We start from the raw sequence: 14,207 nt of genomic DNA, 5'->3' as shown, positions 1-14,207 counted from the left end.
AAAATATCTCTTTATCTTCAAAATAATATGATAACAAATTTAAACAATAACAATTATATCTTTTATCTTCAGAATAATATCACAATAGATAAAAGATCTCTTTATTTTTTTATCTTAATTACCTTTTCTGGACTGGCCAACATCTAGATCGAGCTCACAACACACCTCTTGGGTTCAAACACCAAGCTGACCACAACCAAATGCTTGTACGGAGGTCCCGAACATTCTTGTCCAACACAAAATTTATCATAATAATTTGCAAACTAAATCGTAGAAAATATTTTCTTAATAGAAAATCATATACATTTTTTTATGTATAAGTGATTATTTAAAAAATATATATTTCATAAGCACTTGTTTTATAAGTAACTACTAAATTGTAATTTGTCATTTAGAATCTGTTTGTTTAACCACTAATTCCTGCACTATACGAAATTCCAATATGCATTACATCACTATGTTAAAATGACTAAACTAGCCTTATTATTGTGCTTGTTTGAGAAGAGTTTTTCAGCAACAGTAAAATATATTTTCTGGACATTGTGAGTGTTGTGTGTAATTAATATTGTTGACGGTTCATCGGCGTACTTGAAGCTATTTTCCGGTGATTCTCTCTGGTCACGCGATTTTTGGGAAAAATGAAAGGTTTGCAAGGTATATAGACTATGTAGCATAGATACTGACACGGACACGGATACAACACAGACATAGATACGAACACGGAAATACATAAAATCTCTAAAATATAGGATACGTGGACACGGATCTATATATTATATAATTATGAATTATATAAATTGACAAAAAAAATTTATGTGAACAAATATGTTTGAGATTAATTTTTGGAGCAGAAAGATGTTTTTCATTACTGGTTCACAGGGATTTGTTTCTTATTTTTATAATCATAATAACAATTTATACAATAAAGTTTAATTTTTTAGAAAATTAATATATTTTTCCTTTTTAAAATTGTGTTAGAACCGTATTAGAATTGCCAGAAATCTAACAAATACTTTTTGAATTAGACATTTCACAGATACGTATCCTACAGGTGTCATACGAGTGTTAGTGTCCGATACAAATATCAAACACTGACACGCCATTTAAAAGAAGTGTCTGAACTTCATATATATTCTACTTTCAAAATAATTTTGGAATTTCAATACCAGGTTCAATACTTTTTGCACTATCCCTTATGAATTTTGTTTTCCGTAACATCATTTTGCATTAGGCATTTTCATATTTCATTTTCTGTAATGCAGTTTTCCTCTTCCAAAATGCAGATTCCACATTTTCCAGAATGCAGTTTCCGTAATATTAAAAAACAAAGTATGCTTAAAAATGTTTCGAATTGAGTTTTCCAAAAGAGTATTTTAGACATTTAAAAATAAGTAAAGTGTAGGTACCAAAATGTATACTGCACGAAGCAAAAGTCCTTATTTGTAGGTTAGGTCCTACAATTATAGGTTAATCTATTTCTTAAAATAACAATAATACTTTTTTAAGAAAACATGTACGAGTATGCAATAATTAATTTAGTAAATCAATATGTCTTTAAATTAAATCTAATTTAATTTAATATGAGTTAAAATTTAAAAAATTATGTATTAAATCAATATATCTTTAAATTTAAACTAGTTTTATTAATATGTGTTAATATTTTAAAATGTATACTTTTTTATTTTTAGATTTAATATTTTTAAAGCAAACCAAGATGATTTATTGTCTAAATTGGAACTAGATTGAACCTAAAAAAAAATTCACAATCCTTCTAGAATATGACTAATATGACTTGGGTTTAACAATCACATTAGTAATTCTTGACTTGTTTTATATCTTTAATTGAATATGTGAAAGTATTATTAATGGTTTGATTCTTCAACATGATTCTACCAATGCTAATTAAATAATATATTTAAATACTTTTACTAATTTATAGAATTTAATTAAAAAAAAGAAACTTTTCTTTCTTTTTATCTAAAAATAACATTAAATGAAAAAAAAAAACTTATCCATTTTAATATTTTTTTTGTTGGGCTCTAACAATTACTAAGCCCATATTGTAGACATATTTGACCGTTAAGATTTATATGTACTTTATCAACCGTTAGATCTAGGGTATTTGGTTACTCATAAATTTTAGGTATTAGAAGTAGCGCAATCTCGCCGCAACCTCAAAGTCAACCTAAAGGAAACAAAATCATGTATAAATACCTCCTCAATTCTTACAAACTCTTCATTCTATCTCTTTTTATCTTTCTTTATATGTTAAATTCTTTGCTGATTGTGATATACATATATTCACAGTACTTTCCTTTTAGATTTTAGCAATAGTTTTGTTTTAGTCTTAATGAAGTCTTTTGTCTTCATTGTTCCCATGATTTCTATCTTCAATCCCTCTATCTCAATCTTCTCTTATTTGTTTATAGAGTCATAAATCCCTAATTCATTAACAAATGTTAGTCATTCCAAATTTTTTATAATTGATACTAATAATTCTCAATCACCCAAATAGTTCCTCCTATCGGGTATGTATTCTTTTCATTATTTTATATCACATCCATGAGTTTATATTTTTATCTTTTGATGTGCTTTTGAATTAATGCACACATTTGATTAGATCTAACATCAACATTTGTTTGATTAATTGGTTCTAGTTTCAAGAAGTTCACATGTTCGTCTTAACTTGCATATATTCATTTTTTTATTTGAAATTAATTTTGAGTTCTACTTTAAAATTTATTTGTGGCATTCTTTTTTTCAACTTTTGAGGATGAAAAGTCACTTGAAAGGAAAATCATTTGCAACTTTTTCCAATCTTCGTTTTTCCATCGAGGTAGCAATTTGCTCTCGTCTTCACCCTTAAAGTTATACTTTTCTATATTTTATTTTTATGTTATAATCCTTCAATATCTCTTCTTAACTACATATAACTTCTAATATTATTCAAGTTATGAATTTTTTATCTAGATAAATTTTATTTCCATGTCATGATAATTGTGTTAGTATTAGATACAAAAGGTATACTAACTTCCAATGTCATAAAAAAAACATAACTTTGTTATGCTTAGTGTCAACTTTATATTTTTATTATATTATTTACGTGTTTCATTTAAAAAAAGGAAAAAAATTTCTTAATCACAAACGGGTAAGTGGACCTTAACAAAATACAATTTTTTAGATTAAAACCCCATTATGTTTTAAAATTGATTTTAAACCATAAAATAATTTTGAACTTCATTTGGTGAGTTATGATAAGAATTCCGTTGAGGCATAACAAAGTTACACTTTTTATGACATGTAGGAAAAATAATCTTTTGTAACTATTCTTTCACATAATTATTTTGACTTGACAAAAAATTTATTCACATCAAAATCAAAATCACGAGAATTGAAGTAATTTAAATTATATATAAGTGAAAGCAAAAATAAATGGAATTTATCTTAGAATCAAAATTTGAAAGAAATGATCACAAAAAGGGTGATGAAGATGAGAACAAGTTGTTGCCTTGGTGGGGAAACGAAGATTGGAAGAATTTGCAAAAGATCTCAGTTTCAACTCTTCTTACTACTGGTTGTTATAAAAAGAGTGAGTTCTTTTCAATGAAAAAGAAATATGATAGTAATTTCTGAATAATAATTTTGGTCATATAAAAGTATATACTTAACTAAATTTCATGAAGTATGTCATTAAAAAGCAAAAATATTCAATTATAAGTGAGATATTAATTTTGAATTCAATTTTCTTTTTGACATCGAGGGCATTCTCTTATGATTGATGGACTGAATCAGGGTGGGCCCACATTTGACCAAATCAAGCCAAGCATAAGTCGAGCAAGCAAGGAAAGATTTGTCAAGTCGAGATAGGTTGAGCCCAGGTTAAGCTAAGTCAAGCAAGACCCAGGTCAGTCCGAGTTATCCCAGGTCCATGTTAGCCTGAATCCAAGTCGAGTTAAGTTGACTCACACCTCCAATCTACATCAAGTTGAATGAGGCAGACTCACGTCAAGATAAGTCAGGTCAAGCCCAAGTCAAATTATGTTAGGGGACCTATGTCGAGTTTTAGTGGTTGGGCTTGGGTCTGGCTAGATCACGATTTACCGATATGTACAGTTGAAAAAGTTAATTATAAAATCTATATTCTAGAATTTTTATTATTACATATATTTTTGTATAGTATTATTTTTGGAATATGTAATTCAAGAATTTTTTTTAATACATTAGAGATAACATTTTAAAACAACGAAAATTTGAAAAAACCATTGTAGTTAATACATTATAATATGAGACGTGAGTGAAGAAAATATGAAGGTGCAAAAAGTAAATGCTTTAATTAATTAATGAGGTCTCAAATTTTTTATAATGACATAGGTCAATTGAAACACCTACAAAACTACAACTTTAGTATAATTTAATTTAAACAAACACAACGTCAATAGCACAATGATTGAAGTAATTTAAATAATATCTGGAACCAAAAACCAATGGAATTTCTCATAGAATGCAAATTTGTAGAACAATAATAAAATGACACTAAAGATGAGAACAAGTTGTCAGCCTTGTAGGAAATGAAAGATTGTAAGAAGTTGCAAAAGATCTCACTCAAAAGTCTTTGTATTTCTAGTTGCTACACAAGGGATCAATTTTTGCAATAAGAAAATAAAATGATATCAATGTGTGTGATAAACATGTATTACTATGAACAAGTAATTTTAGACATGTAAATATATAATCTCACGTAAATCTTGAGTAATCATGAATTTTTTGTCAATAAATAATTAATACATGCTAAATAATATATTAAAGTTAGTTATGGTCTTCAAAACTCATTTAATTTTATATACTCAACTAAATTTCTTAGTATATCATAATATAAAGGAAAAATATAAATAATAAATGAGATACTAATTTTAAGTTCCATTTCCTATTTAATATTATGAAGAGCATCTCATTAGGGGTGGCAAAGCGGGCCAGCCCGCCCCGTATTGACCCGCTCCGCAAAGTTATTGCGGGCTAGAATTCCCGATCCGTCCCGCATAAGAGCTGGCCTGCGGGTTTGCGGGCCAGCCCGCGTTCTTTTTTTTTTAAATTAAATATTTTTTTTTTACATTTTGTTCTTAAAAAATTATCAAATTAAACCTATATATTTATTACTATTAAACCTAATTTTTTTTTCTTCCTTTTCAAACATAGTCAAACATAAAAAAAAATTAAACATTAAGATAAATATCAAATATCACTATTCTTCCACTTCCGAAACATTAAAAATACCTAATTCCAAAACATTAAACATAAACATTAATTCAATAACATTAAACATAAACATTATTGACATTCTTTCATTTCAATAGCATTGGATGCCAGTTTAGAAGAACTTTCATCCATTTTTTCATAATTATAATCTTCTTCGTCATCTGCACACATTAAAACAATGACAATTTTTTTTTCTTGCGGGTTAGCGGATTGCGGGCTAATGCAGGTTGAAAAGGTTAGCCCGCCCCGCTTTGTTATCCCTACATCTCATTATCAACTTTAGAGAATTAAAAAAAAAATCAAGGAAATGAAGGATAAGGAAAAGTAACCAACAAAAAACCAAACAAGTTGTTGGTACTCATTACATATAAAAAGTTTGATTATTTTCACTTTATGTTATTTTCCATTTTTGAATATTTCTACAATTTTTTTGTGATAATTTTGTTCTATATAAAAGAAATGAGAAAAAATAGTGGAAAAAAAAGTAAAAAGTAGATTTAAAATGAATATTGTTTAGTTTTTGTTGAATTAAAATCAATTATTTTATATTAATTTTATCATCTTATTATTATTATTATATTTCTTTAATTTTGAAAAATAGGATTTGAAAGGAAAATTATTGAGCTTTTTAACCATGTGGATTGATATTGATAGTATTTTTATAATATCAAAATGTTTTTGAGTTGTTAATTGGTTGTCCAAATTATTAAAGATGTTTGATTTGAAACAACTAATCTATACCATTTTTTTTCTTCTATTTATCCTTCACTAAGAATGTGCTGTGTTTGAAACTTTCAGAACACATTTTAAATTAATGTATATTTTAATGTAATTTAATCTTGTGCATTTTTCCATTTCGTGTCATTTATGTTCTATATTTTATGGATTCATTTATCCTTTACTTTTATTTGAAGAAATACATGCACATAGTTATTTTAGCTTAAGAGGTTGTATTTGGGTCAAATCCAAAAGAAGTTACAAGGTGTGGTCGAAAGAGTATAAGAAAAAAAAATGTAACACTACAATAAAATCATAAAATAGAAACCAATTTAGAGATAAAAAATAATTAGTTGTTATAGTGACTAAATTATATATCATTTTAGAGATTAAAAAAAATTTGGTTTCTAAATTAGTTTATATTACTGTTAAATGGTTTCTAAATTGGTATCTAATTACTAACCAAGGTTTTTGCTACCAAAATTAGAATCTAAATAATTGGTAGTCAAAACCTTGGTTGCTAATTAGATACCAATTTAGAAATTATTTAATAATAATAGAAACTAATTTAGAAATAAAATAAAAAATTAGTTTCTAAAATTGTTTCTAATTTAGTTACTATAACAACTAATTATTTTTTGTCTCTAAAATTGATTTCTATTCCATGATTTTCTTGTAGTGTAAGTAACAACCATTCAAATATACTAAGCACCCATGTGAAGTTCAGTCATGAACTAGACAATGCAAGGTCAATGTGAGAAAAGAATGGAGAGTGTGACACACAACTATGGAAAACATGAAGATGATTTTGGCCTTGATCTAGATTTAAGAATTTTAACTCTCTATGTGTAAATCAATTTTATTATACATCAAAATTTGAATTTGAGATATATGTAGTATCTCTTATGAGAGTGATCACTATTCTAGAGTCTTACATTGGTTCTTAGGAGTCAAATGATAATTCATCCTATGATGTTTATCTTGGAGGAGGAACATAAAGTCTTCTCAAAAAGTCCTTCACTTCTTCTATTCTACCAAGTCTTCTCACCATTTTTTCTTTTATTTTTAGTTATTATTCTTGTATCAAATATTTTGTTCAATTCTATCTTCTTAATTAGATTCCATTCATGATTTGATGTTATGTTTCTTACATGTTTTTGTCCAACTCTATTCTACATATGTTCTTATGCTTAAATTCAAGTTTTCTTATCTTTTTTAATCCTTTTTGTGATTTTATGAATGGAATCATGTGTAAAATGTTTAAGTCTTCCAATGCTTTATATAACTCTTATGACTTTGTAACTTGTTTCTTTGACACAAATTATTACAACTTTTCTTTCTCCATTAAATAGTGGTGGCAAGAACTAGAAGTTAAATATTTTAAAACTAATTCCATCTCAATTTCCAAACTAAGGTTGCTAGTTGTTTTCATCTTCATCCTACAACCAATCGTTGCCTCTAATTTTTATTTTACTATTTTGTTTTTTTACTTACATTTCCTTAGATATATCTTGAATTGTTTAGTTTAAATTTAATATTATTGATTTAATTATTTGTATGATTGGTTTTGATCTATTAAGATTAATTATGACAAAGACTTCATATAAGAGTTACCTTTACTCATAATGCCATAAATTGGACTTGTTATGTTTGGTTGTCATCCTTATCATTAATTATATTTATAATTTATTTTGGTATTATTATATTTAATATTTAAACTATTAGAAAATTTGTCATTTTTCTTGAATATTTGAAATGTTTCTACAGAATTTTGGGCATAAGAGTTACATGTGTTTGGTTTTAAAAATATTTTTAAATTAAATTACTTGAAAAAATGTTTCAAAATTAAACTTAACTTGAAATATAAATTGATTCCTAAATTTATTATCAGTCACCCAAAACTATATGCTAAATCCTCCTCGTAAGATGATGATCAATTTGTCATTTTAACTTTTACGATCCAAAAATTTCAGTTTACATACACATTCCTCATTCAATCATCCGAGATGTTTTTTAAGGACAAAACCTTGATGGAGTTTCAAGTTCTAAAATGGACAATACCTCAATTGATCCCATCTTAAGAGACTTGAGTTCGAAATATTGGTATCGTTCAGGGGATCGAAAACTCGTTCCTTAGTCAACTGGTGGCTTGTGAAATAAGTTGGTCGTAAAATTTGCAAACTAAATAATAGAAAATCATATACGTTTTTTTATATAAGTGATTGTTTAAAAAATATATATTTCATAATCACTTATTTTAGAATTAACTAAACCAAATCTTAATTTGTCGATTTTGAATTGGTTCGTTTAACCACTTATTTGTGGCGTTTGCTTCCTGCACTATACGAAATTCCAACATGCAGTATATCACTATGTTGAAATGACTAAACTAGCCTCATTATTGTGCATGTTTGAAGAAGAGTTTTTCCGCAGCTATGAGTTGTATTTTCTGGACATTGTGAGTGTTGTGTGATTGCTTACTGTTGTTCGTGGTTAATCGATGAATTTGGAGGTGTTTTCAGTAACTCTCCAGTAATACGGTTTGTGAGAAAGAAAAAAAGAAAACAAGATGTTTTTCTATTATACTTTTCGAAAACTTTTTGGAATTTTCATCTCATAATATTAGGTTCAATACGCACTAGTAGTTATGGATTTTGTTTTCCGTTTCGCATTAGAAATTTCTATATTCTATTTTATGTAATATAATTTTTCTCTTTCAGAATCAAATTTCACCTTTTTCAGAATGTACATTCTATAATATTAAAAAACAAAATATACATAAATATGTTTTGAATTGAGTTTTCGAGAAGAGTGTTTTGGACATTTAAAAAATGAGTAGAGTGTAGGTACCAGCAAAAGTCCTTATTCGTAGGTTAGGTCCACTTGTACAAGTATAGGTTAGTCTATTTCTTAAAATAACAATTACATTTTTTTAACAAAACATGTACGAGTATGCAATAATTGATTTATTAAATCAATATGTCTTTAAATTATATATAATTTAATTTAATATTAGTTAAAAATTTTAAAAATTATGTATTAAATCAATGTATCTTTAAATTAAAACTAATTTTATTAATGTGTTAAAAATTTAAAATGTATTCGTTTTATTTTTTAGATTTAATATTTTTAAAGCAAACCAAAATGGTTTATTGTCTAAAAGGGAACTAGATTGGACCTAAAAATCACAATACTTCTAAAATATGACTTACTTGACTTTGTCTTCATACCTTTAATTGAATATGTGAAAGTATTGATTGATACCTTTAATATGTGAAAGTATTGATTGATGGTTTGATTCTTCAATGTGATTCTACCAATGCTAATTAAATAATATACTTAAATACATTTACTAATTTATAGAATTGAATACAAAAAAATTAACCTTTATTTTTTTTATCTAAAAATAACATTAAATGAAAAATAAATTAAAATCCTTTTGGTTTTAATATTTTTTTTTGGGCTAAAAACTACTAAGCCCATATTATAGGCAAATTCTACCGCTAAGATTTATTGTACTTTATCAACCGTTAGATTTAGGGTATTTGGTTACTCTTAAACTTTAGATATTATAAGTGTTGTAGCCTCGCCGCAATCTCAAAGTCAACCTAGAGAAAACAAAATCATGTATATATACCTTCTCCATTCTCACAAACTCTTCATTCTATCTCTTTTTACCTTTCTCTGTATGATAAATTCTTTGTTGATTGTGATATACATATATTCACAATACTTTCCTTTTAGATTTTAGCCATAGTTTTGTTTTAGTCTTAATGAAGTCTTCTATCTTCATTTTTTCCATCCCTATCTCAATTTTCTCTTATTTGTTTATAGAGTCATAAAACCCCTAATTTATCAACAAATGTTATTCATCCAAAATTGTTTATAATTGATACTAATAATTCTCAATCATCTCATTGTATCAGGTATGTATCTTTCTTTTCATTATTTTATATCACATGCATTAGTTTATATTTTTATCTTTTATTGTACATTTGAATTAGTGCACACATTTGATTAGATCTAACATCAACATTTGTTTGATTAATTGATTCAAGTTTCAAGAAGTTCATATGTTTGTCTTAACTTGCATATATTCATGTGTTTTTATTTGGAAATTAATTTTGAACCCTACTTTAAAATTTATTTGTGACATTCTCTTTTTTAACTTCTGAGAATGAAAAGTCACTTGAAAGGGAAATCATTTGCAACTTTTTCCAATCTTCGTTTTTTCATGGATGTAACAATTTACTCTCGTCTTCACCCTTCAAGTTATAATTTTCTATATTTTATTTTTATGTTATAATCCTTCAATATCATCTCTTAACTACAAAGAACTTGTAATATTATTTAATTATTGTATTATGAATTTTTTTATCTACATAAATGTTATTTCCATGTCAAGATAATCATGTTAGCATTGGATACAAAAGGTAAATTAATGTCATAAAAAACATAACTTTGTTATGCTTCAGTGTTCACTCTATCTTTGTTATCTTTTTTATCTACATATTTCATTAAAAAAAGAAAATAATTTCTTAATCACAAAAATGTTGTTGTGACTAGGTGAACCAAAATTTCTTAATCATGATAAAAAGTACTTTGAGGCATAACAAAGTTACACTTTTTATGACATGTAGGAAAAACAATCTTTTGTAACTATTCTTTCACATAATTATTTTGACTTGACAACAAATTTATTCACATCAAAATCAGCATCATGAGAATTGAAGTAATTTAAAATTTATATAAGTGGAAGCAAAAATAAATGGAATTTATCATAGAAACAAAATTTGAAAGAAATGATCACAAAAGGGGTGATGAAGATGAGAACAAGTTGTTGCCTTGATGGGAAAACGAAGATTGGAAGAATTTGCAAAAGGTCTCAGTTTCAACTCTTGTTACTATTGTTCTTATAAAAAAGAGTGAGTTTTTTCAATGAAAAAGAAAGATGATAGTAATTTATGAATAATAACTTTGGTCATATAAAAGTATATACTTAATTAAATTTCACTAAGTATGTCCTTAAAAAGCAAGAAATTTCAATAGTAAGTGAGATATTAATTTCGATTTCAATTTTATTTTTGATATGAGGGCATTATCCTATGATCAACTTTGAAGAATGAAAAATATCAAAGAAGTGAATGATAAGGAAGAAGAACAAAAGGAAATCAAACAAATTGTTGTGCTCATTAGATCTTAAAGGTTTGATTCTTTTTACTTTACATTATTTTCTTTTAATAAATATTTTTACAAATTTTTGTGTGCGAGTGAAAAAATGTGAGAAAAATAGAATAAAAATGAATGTTGTTTGATTTGGATGAAATTAAGAAAATTATATTTATTATAATATTATTTTATATTATTTTTATTTTATTCCTCTAATGTAAAAGAAAGATTTGAAAAGGAAAAAAAGTAATATTTAAGAAATATTACTTTATTGATATTTGATTGATATTTACTAGTTTGCTCCTGTTCCCGAATGCCAATATAGTCTCACATCGCTAAGGAATCGAGGTCAAGGGCAATTTATATACTCCCTCCTCCCTTCACCCTTCAAGGCGCCTTTTCAGGACAAAACCGTGACGGTGCACCAACCTCCAAAGCGGACAATACCTCAGATGCGGTGATTAACCCTAGTGATGCTGCCCAACAGGGCGTCGAAGAGGCTCCTTCACCCCTCAACTAGGGGGATCCACTCCCCTTAGACCTCGACTGGGGGGCTCGTTCCCGTATGCCAATATAGTCCCACATTGCTCAGGAATCGAGGCCAATGGCAGTTTATATACTCCCTCCTCCCTTTACCCTTCGAGGCGCATTTTCAGGAAAAAATCGTGACAGAGCACCAATCTCCAAAGCGGACAATACCTCGGATGCGGTGATTGACCCTAGCGATGTTGCCCAACGGACTTGAGGTCAGAACAACTCCAAAACATTTCATTTATTTTGCAACTAAGTTAGTTGTGGTAAAAGTGTGATAATCCATTTTGTATGAAATTAATTTTATGTTGGTGGTTGAAGCCTTGAAGAAACCTATTATTTCTATGGTTCCCTTTGATTTGACCTTCTCTAGTTTGTATTTTCATGAATGTATCATAGGTTTGGTTGGGTCTCATGTTTGTATTTGTTTTTTATTTTTCTTTCTTTTAATAATATCACTCTTTAAAGAGCACATGATTGACGAACTTTGGGATGTTAACTCAGTTGGGATCCAAAGTTTCATAGTGATGTCTAGAAGAGAATAACCTTTTAAGCAAAAAAAAGTGCAAAAGATTTGATTATACTCGCTCTTCTACACTTCCTTTTTTGTAAATTTTCCTCCCAATGAATCAATATTTTGATGCAATTTAGTTGTGTATCTTCTTAAATTTAATATTTAGCATTTATAATTTAGTTAAAAAAATATATCATTAAATAGTATTTACCAATATTCATTTTTACCTACCTAAACTCTTATCAAATAAAGCATACATTCAATACATATAAATTGAATCTTGGTGAATAGTGCATAAATGAGAATAAAAAAATAAAAACACATAATTTCAAGAAGGATAACTAGGAGTATGACTAGAAAAGATGTTCTTGCACACAAAAATGTTATCTTAGTTTCTTAATTTTGTATTCATGAACTCTAGGTTGAATTGTTTATCCTTTATTTTTCTTTGTAAAAATATGTTTACATAGTAATCTTATCTTAGGTTGTTTTTGGGCCTAGCAAGCTCAAAAAAGGTACAAGGTGTGACCATAAAGCTCAAAAATAAGGTACAAGGTGTGACCATAAGAGTGTAGGGAAACCTGAAGCATGTGAAATTCATTCAAGTCCACCAAGAGTCCATGTGAAGCTCAACCAAGGATTAGAGAAAGCAAGGTCAAAGTGAGAAAAACATAAATTATCTTGGCCCATTATCTAGATCTAGGAACTTTAATTTTGAAATTTCCCTCTCCTTTTCATTTTGTAATTTTCTTTCAAGCTTATCCTTGAGTGGATATATATATATATATATATATATCTTATCGTGTTGTTTAGAATCTATTGTGAGAGTGATCATAATTATTGAGTTTTATATTGGTTCGTAGAAGTCAAGTGGTGATCATTTGATGTTACGTTGTTTATCCTAGACAAGGAAAATTAAGTCTTCTTAAGTGGCACATCATTTCTTGAATTCTCCAAAGTCTTCTCACTATTTGTTTGTTTTATCTATGTAATTTAATTTTATTTGTGGTTTGGTGTTGTGTTTCTTATGTTGTTCATCCACCTTTATTTTGCATATATTTGAATGCTTAAATTGTAGTTTCTTTTATACTTCTTAATCCTCTTGTGATCATGTGTATGTAATCATTGACTCAAGTTTATAATGAACTTATTTATGATTTAAAATAATAAGAAGATTTAACTCATGTTTGATTCGTGTTTAATATTTTTATGCCCTCCAATGCTTATATGACTCTTGTAACTTTATAACTTATTTTTTAAATATATTATTATCACTTTTCTTTCTCCTTTACATAATGGTGTCAAAAACAAAAAATAAAATATTTTGCAATTATTTACTTCTTCATTTACAACATGCAATCATTCAAACTAGTAATCTATTTTAGTCTTCATGACCCCTTTGTTCTTTATTATTGCCTATGGTTTCTTACTTCAATCGCACAATCTTAATCTTTTTTTTCTTATCCAATCACAAAATATAATTTATGAATAGTTGTTAGTCATTCCAAATGGTACTAATAATTTTTAATCACCTCCAATTGTCATTACAAGAAAATGATTAAAAAATCAATTTTAGAGATAAAAAAATTGTTAGTCACTAACTAAATTATATACCACTTTTTTTTATCAGCAAATAATAAATAAAATAAAAAAAGATACTTTAGGGGTACCCCAACCCTTATACAGAAAATGGCTAGGCCAACCTGCTCAACACTATCAGACTCTACAGATCAGCAAACCAATCCTCAAATATACATGAAAAAAGAGGATAGGCCATATCAAAAGAATTCAGTAACCCTCATAAAATCATATCAAGGTCTTTATACTCAATCTTCAGTTAAAAGAGGGCAAAACACAATACACACAAAAACAACCCATAGTAACAACCAGAAACCCACAATAGCAATACTTCATATTTCAAGACAATCAGATAACCTCACCCAACAATAGGTCACAAAGAATCCTACTTAACAAAAGAGTACACTTTCTTCGAACCTATAATCTTTACTTGCCCACTAACCTG

General features: G+C 27.5%; 2 long non-coding RNA genes across 4 annotated transcripts; both read left to right on the top strand.

Moving 5' to 3' along the window:
• Nucleotides 1-2,168: 2,168 nt before the first annotated feature.
• On the top strand, nucleotides 2,169-4,160 carry LOC137819394 (uncharacterized). The gene is made up of 2 exons (XR_011082283.2): nucleotides 2,169-2,528; nucleotides 3,793-4,160. It is a non-coding gene; the product is annotated as an uncharacterized LOC137819394 (long non-coding RNA).
• Nucleotides 4,161-9,931: 5,771 nt separating this feature from the next.
• Nucleotides 9,932-13,230, top strand: LOC137819651 (uncharacterized). Of its 3 annotated transcripts, none has more exons than XR_016516178.1 (3): nucleotides 9,932-11,175; nucleotides 11,436-11,885; nucleotides 12,669-13,229. It is a non-coding gene; the product is annotated as an uncharacterized LOC137819651 (long non-coding RNA). The 3 variants fall into 3 exon arrangements; XR_011082363.2 differs by having other exon boundaries at nucleotides 9,933-11,175; nucleotides 11,465-11,885; nucleotides 12,686-13,230; XR_011082361.2 differs by having other exon boundaries at nucleotides 9,935-11,175; nucleotides 11,465-11,885; nucleotides 12,669-13,227.
• Nucleotides 13,231-14,207: the final 977 nt, after the last annotated feature.

The sequence above is a fragment of the Phaseolus vulgaris genome, chromosome 10 (assembly GCF_051622355.1).
Source record: "Phaseolus vulgaris cultivar YP4 chromosome 10, ASM5162235v1, whole genome shotgun sequence".
NCBI classification, from domain to species: domain Eukaryota; kingdom Viridiplantae; phylum Streptophyta; class Magnoliopsida; order Fabales; family Fabaceae; genus Phaseolus; species Phaseolus vulgaris.
The sequence above is the reverse complement of the archived record's forward strand: the minus strand, read 5'-3'. Positions and strand labels throughout refer to the sequence as shown.